The sequence below is a fragment of the Nyctereutes procyonoides genome, unplaced genomic scaffold, assembly GCF_905146905.1.
Source record: "Nyctereutes procyonoides isolate TBG_1078 unplaced genomic scaffold, NYPRO_anot_genome, whole genome shotgun sequence".
In the NCBI taxonomy this organism is placed as follows: domain Eukaryota; kingdom Metazoa; phylum Chordata; class Mammalia; order Carnivora; family Canidae; genus Nyctereutes; species Nyctereutes procyonoides.
The window spans coordinates 14,927,096-14,934,067 of NW_026575122.1; the positions used below are offsets into that span (position 1 = coordinate 14,927,096).

At 37.4% G+C, this 6,972-nt stretch overlaps 1 pseudogene; it reads right to left on the bottom strand.

The window, feature by feature from the left end:
- Window positions 1-3,097: 3,097 nt before the first annotated feature.
- Window positions 3,098-3,542, bottom strand: LOC129516819 (calmodulin-like; annotated as a pseudogene).
- Between the last annotated feature and the right edge of the window lie 3,430 nt (window positions 3,543-6,972).

The window sequence follows — 6,972 nt, forward strand, 5'->3', positions numbered from 1 at the left end:
GGGCATAAAGTAATATTAACATTTTTTCTTGGGGTGCCTGAGTGGCTCAGTTGATTAAGTGTCTGCCTTCGGCCTACCAGCCCCCCTGCTTGTACTCGCTCTCTCTGTCAAATAAATAAAATCTTAAAAAACAAAACAAAAACAAACAAACAAAAAAACCTTTCTTTTCTTGGTGTGAAAGTTGTATTCTTCGGAATCAAATAGTTGAGTTTCATTCCTGGCTTCAGCTGTAATCCTGGGCGGGTTACTTGACCTCTCTGTCTCAGTTTCCTTATGTGCAAACTGGGAATAATGGCAGAGACTATCTCATAAGATTTTTGTCAAGGTTAATGATATAATTTATATAATTCACTTAGAATAGTGCCTAATTCTTAAATACTCAATAAATGTTAGTTATTATTTTTTGTATTAGTATTGTTTTAGAGATCTATTTGGGATTTGGTGTGCTTCATTAATCTGAAGATTCATGATTTTTATTAATCCTGGAAAATATTCAGTCATTATCTTTTCAAAAGTTGTCTTTCCTCAAGTGTTTTTTCTCTTCTAGGATTCTGGTTTGACATCCATGTACCTTGTACCATGTACCTTATGTCTCCTATAACCTTTATGTGAGTTAGTGTCCTTATCTATAAAATGAGGCTACAAACTGTTAAAAACAAAATTCAACTGAGTAAATTTAAAGGTCAAATTGTCTTTATTCAATGATCCATAAATCAGGCAGCACCCAAACAAATAAAAAGGAGCTCCAAGGAGTAGAACAAAACAGAAAGCTTTTATAGACAGAAGAGGGAAGACTGGATTGTTTCAGGTAAAGTGAACTTCCTTTAGGGGACAAAAGGGTCTATAGGGTGGATTAACTCACTAGTTCTGACCAGGAAATTCCAGACTGACTGGTTAAGGTTACATTCCTGGGAGAGGCTGATTGGGTCAGGCATTAAGTCTTGGTTTGCTGACATGAAGCTTAGCAGAGTGACTCCATTTGGGATTTGCCTGTCCTTCTAAAAATGAACCCCTTTTGATCAGACTGTCAGCTTAACTGAGAGACATCAAAATTTAAGTCATTAGCATCACTCTCAGCTATCACTCTGTGAAGTTCTCACAGTCTTTGTTGATCCTATGTATGGTATTCACAGGTTGTGATGTTTTATCTAAATTGCTGTGATATTCACAGGCCATGTCTTCTGGTTCACAACTTTTTTGGTCATTCTCTTTGTTCCTTTTCTGATGTTCCTGTCTTAGGGAGATCATTTGCTTGGTGGTTAGTGGCTGCAAATATATATTTAAAGATCTTAAGACAATACAATGCACCAGGGAGATTTCTATGATTATTAAAAGCAGGATAACTCCCAATGTCTCGAGTATACCTAAAAGCCATGGTGTCCAAGACCCAAAGCAATCAAAATCAAATAAGTCAAAGAAAAACCCCATTAAAGGAAATACTTTTTTAGGCCAAGTGATTTTCTCAGTGATCTTATGTAACTGAGTTTCAACTTCCCCCAAAGTATTAATCCAGTTATGGCAGATGATGTTGGCCATAGCACAGATATCTCCTGCTCAACTAAAAGATAATCAAGGGATATCCTATTATCAAGAACAATTGTGGCCAGAGAGTCAAAGGATTTTTGTTGGGCAACTACCGTTTTAGCAGCAGATTCTGTAATATTTCAAGAGTTAAAGAGAAATTCTTTTTTTTTTTAAGTTTATTTATTTATTCATGATAGAGAGAGAGAGGCAGAAACACGGGCAGAGGGAAAAGCAGGCTCCATGCCAGGAGCCTGACGTGGGACTCGATCCTGGGGCTCCAGGATCACTCCCTGGGCCAAAGGCAGGCGCCAAACCGCTGAGCCACCCAGGGATCCCCTAAAGAGAAATTCTTGATCATAATCTTATATGTACTCACTACTGACCAGGGAAGTAGGGCCCTGATAAAGGAAACCGATCCTGAATCATGAATGCCTCCTGATAATTCCCATTGGAATTCGTGAGTCAGGCCTAGAAAGGTGACAGTCATGGAAGCCAATAAAATGTTAAGGCCCTGTAGTCCACATAGGCAGTTCTATTCTGGTTGCCTTGTGTCCCTTTTTTAAAAATTAAAAAAAATTTTTTTTTTGTCCAGAACCTGGATACAAGTTTCCCTAGGTTTAGCGTTCTTAACCAGAGACAGTGAAATGGGTGAGGCAGTCGGAAAGATTGCCCCATTAGCAATGGCCTGGGAGATACAGATGATGGCATTACTTTTCAAGGCCAGTGCCAGAGTAAAGGAAAGAAATGGAAGAAGAAAGTGTTTCATGTTTAGTTAAAATATGAAGTCTTGATCCAGTGTCTTGGGTGGAAACAGTCTACACCAATGTTAGCTACTTTTCTTCCTAGTCGATTTGATTTAAAGGTCTCCAGTGTCTGCACACAACAAAATGTCAGGGAGAGGCTTCTTTAGCTGTAAGATGTGTGCCCAAGTCCCCAAAGTTTGGCTACCATCTAGGTAGTGAGGAGGACCTAAGATATTCTCTTGCATCAAGGGAAGTCTTTGTTCTTAGTGATTTCAAATTAGAAGGGCGGGGAAAAAATTGTAAATGTTAGTTTGGAGAGTTGTAGCCAAATATTTGAAAAAGCTAGAAGAATTTAGGATCCAGGGCACCTGATGGCACAATCAGTTAAACATCTGACTCTTGATCTCAGCTCAGGTCTTGATCTCAGGGTTGTGAGTCTGAGGCCCACAAAGGGCTGCACACGGAGCATGGAGCCTACCTGTGAAAAAAAATAAATCCAGGATCCAATCCAATTTGAAGGTATAAAACAAAACCTCAAAGATAGTTAACAGAATTAGAATCTAATATCTACAAAGGTGCAAACAAAATTTTTTTCTCTACAATTATCTCCATTTCTCTTTTCCAAAGATAATCATAGCAAAGTTAGGTTGTTTGCATTGGACTTAGTCTGATCATTTTCATAAGTGCAGCAAGAATAGTGATTGACCATATAAGCACTTTTTTTTCTATAGATAAATAGAATGAGGAAAATAACTTTTTTTTTCTAGAGATAAGTAAAATATTCAATTTGATTCTTCTAAGGGTAGGGGGAAGGAGTTGAAAGTAGGTCTTCATTTTGCAGTCACCATCTGTACAAATTCTTCATAGTTGACTCGTCCATCTCCATCAGTATCTGCTTCTTTGATCATTTCATCTACTTCTTCATCTGTTAGTTTTTCTCCTGAGTTTGTCATGACGTGATGTAGTTCTACTGCACTGATGTAACCATTGCCATCCTTGTCAAAGACTCAAAATGTTTTATGAATCTTTATTGTTTGTATCTTTCATGTCTTTTAGCCATCATAGTCGAAAATTCTGGGAAATCAGTGGTGCCATTACCATCAACATCCAACTTGTTGGTCATATCCTATAATTTTGCTTCTTTTGGGTTCTGACCCAGTGACTTCATGAGAGTTCCAAGTTCTTTGTTGTGATGGTGCCGTCGCCATCTTTGTCTAATAGGGAGAAAATTTCCTTGAAGTCAGCAATCTGTCCTTCCTTCAGCTGATCAGTTACAGTGTGAGTGAAGGGAGGAAGAACAGAGAGGGAGCGAGGGTGGTTGCACGAGCACGGGGGTTATAATGGCAGGAGTGTCTCCACTACTGTTGCTAAGGCACAATGTGTGCTTAGCACTGTGCTACCATCTGACTGTGAGTAACAGTGCCATTACCCATGAATCTCCCAGGACCATGGCCCCATATAAGCACTTCTTAAGCTTACTTTGTTGGAATCTTTTTTTTGTGTTTTTTTTTTTTAATTTTTTTTTAATTTATTTATGACAGTCACAGAGAGAGAGAGAGGCAGAGACACAGGCAGAGGGAGAAGCAGGCTCCATGCACCGGGAGCCTGATGTGGGATTCGATCCCGGGTCTCCAGGATCGCGCCCTGGGCCAAAGACCGGCGCTAAACCACTGCGCCACCCAGGGATCCCCAATACTTTGTTGGAATCTTGTAAGCAAGGTACCAAGTCTATTTTTATTAAGGGGCCTTATTGGCTCTGTAAAGTCAACTTTAGTTCCTTAAAACTGTCTGATCATATCTGAGTCTATGCCCTTCTATCTCAAATATGACATTCCAATCAAAGCTTTGGTAATATAACTAATGTTTCCAAGTTTAGATTCTTACTGAATTTGTGTAAATAACAAGTTTACTACAAAAAAAATGCTCAAGAGTTTCTAAATTCTGAAGGGGGCAAGTATAGAGAAAAAAATAAATGTTTCATATTTGTTTACAATAGCACACTTTACTAAATTGCTGTGAGTCATGGATAACTTAAAGTTTCCTCAAATCTGGAAAAACAACACATTAACCAGAGCTGTTTCAAACAAGAAGTCATAAAAATTACAATCATATTCCTCAGTTCACTCAATCCCATCTTATTTATTCTTGTTCTGCTTGAGTCCAGTTTTTTCCCATTTGTTCTGGAAATTCTTACCTCATTCAGTTTTATGATCATAAAGTTATCAGAACCTTGTGTTTGCCAGAGTCTTTTCCATGAATGTTCTTGAAGATGAAGCACTTCTACTTTTGCAAAGCATCAGAGTAAAACAGTAATTTTCTGCGACTAACAAAAGACTTCAAAATTCCCATTATAAAGATCTGATGAGAGTTCATTATAATGGAGCTGATAAGGAAACTTGATTATTTTTGTGACACATAATATTTTATAATAATAACTGGAATTATGATTGACAACATTCTATCAGGACGTATCAGATTGCCAGGAGTTTCACACAATTTTTGGAACATTTATACCTTAGACCTATACAAATACAACATAAAGAATGCTTAGTATTACTTCCCATTTGACAATGTTCCCCCTATAATTTAACATGGCAAATATATCTAAGTACTTCAACATCTTCCTTTTTGTAAAAAGAGAGAGGAAGTCTTTTTAGATGTTCCATGTATCCTCTTAAAAAATCCCAAAGTTAGTGTGAAGTCAAAAAGACTTCATTTAGACTTTGATGTTGGGGAGTTTGTCAAAAATCTCAAAAAGGTCAAATAGGACCATAGTCACTGTGAAACAATATTTATCCATTTAACCATGCTGACAATTAACTACTCCATTGGCAAATACAGAAAGTGAAACAGTTTTGCAGTTTCTTATTAAGAGCAGACCAATAATCTAAGAAAGTTTGTCCTTTTAGCAGATGAAAGAATGTTAAGATTTAGTTTTACATAAGTATACTATTTATAATAAAGCTTTTTAAAAAGATTTTATTTATTTATTCATGAGAGACACACACAGAGAGAGGCAGAAACATAGGCAGAGGGAGAAGCAGGCTCCCTGTGGGTAGCCCAATGTGGGACTTGATCCTAGGACCACAGGGTCATGCTCTGAGCTGAAGGCAGATGCTCAACCACTGAACCACCCAGGTGCCCCTATAGCTTTTTTTTTTTTTTAAGATTTATTTATTGATTTGAGAGAGAAAAAGAGTAAGCAGGGGGAGGCACAGAGGGAGAAAAAGAATCCTGAAGCACTCTCCACTGAGCACAGAGCCTGATGCGGTGGTTCAATCCCAGGACCCTGAGATCATGATCTCAGCTAAAATTGAGTTGACTGCCCAATCAACTCAGCACCCAGGTGCTCCTATTATAGCTTATTTTTTAAACACTTGTAATAAATTCATGCAGTCTTACCCAGCTTGGCATATATAAAATTCCTATCTCAAAATTCTTTCTTCCATGAACTTTCTATGGTTTGTCCTATGTTTTCCTCTTTGCCATTCTGAAATAACCAGCCTCTCTTAGAACAAAATTACTTTCTTTTCCCTCAATAAAAATATTTTTTCATTCCTTGTACTTTCTTTCCTTTTTTTTCTTTTTTAAGATTTTATTTATCCATTTGAGAGAGAGAATGAAAAAGGGAGGGGGAAGGCAGAGAGAGAAGCAGACTGCCCGCTGAGCAGGGAACCTGACATGGGGCTCAATCCCAGGACCCTGAGATCATGACCCAAGCTGAAGGCAGCTGCCTAACCAACTGAACCACCCAGGCACCCTCCTCATACTTTCTTTTACTAAAAAAGTGCACCGTACTTTCCTTGCATACAGAGATGTTTCCTTTACTTCTACTAGTTTTAGTTATGTATATTAAAATTCTTAACCCTTAGAAACCTTATTCCTAGTGGAAAAAAAAGAAGTAAACAATTGGGGCACCTGGATAGCTCGGTCAGTTGAGCATCTTGTCCCTCTCTCTCTGCTGCTCTCCTGCTCATGCTCTCTCTCAAATAAATAAATAAATAAATAAAATCTTTTTTTTTTTTTTAAAAAGAAGTAAACAATCATGGACTGTCTTTCACTTTAACATTCTGTGGGTTTGCAAATTTATAAATACCTTATATAATTTCTAGGAATATATGGTTTCTCATAATAAATTTTTCAGCAGGGCATAGAGCATGTTTATTCATAGACACAAATACCTTTAGTTCTACTGTAAAAGGAAGCAAAAAGTGGATAAACTTATGTTCAGTAATTAATGTTTCAGCATCTTATTTGGAAATAGATACATACAATGATCTGGATATTCAATGAATTTAACTTAACTCATCATTTAACTTAGCAATAATTTAAGGTTTCAAGTTACCAAAAAGATTTGGGAAAGTATCTTGAAAGTTCACTTAAAAATCTTTACCCTAATAAAAACTTAATGAGACATTAAACAAAACCATTTATCATCCTCAGCTATTTTTCTTATTGACAAATTTTGTATGAGATAACATGAACTCATTTTGACCTTTAATCAGCATATGTAGAGGGATGCCTAAGTGGCTCAGTGGTTTGAGCATCTGCCTTTGGCTCAGGGTGTGATCCTGGAGTCCTGGGATCAAGTCCTACGTCAGGCTCCGTATGAGGAGCCTGCTTCTCCCTCTGCCTATGTCTTTGCCTCTCTCTGTGTCTCTCATGAATAAATAAAATCTTTAAAAAAAACACAAGCATATGTAGA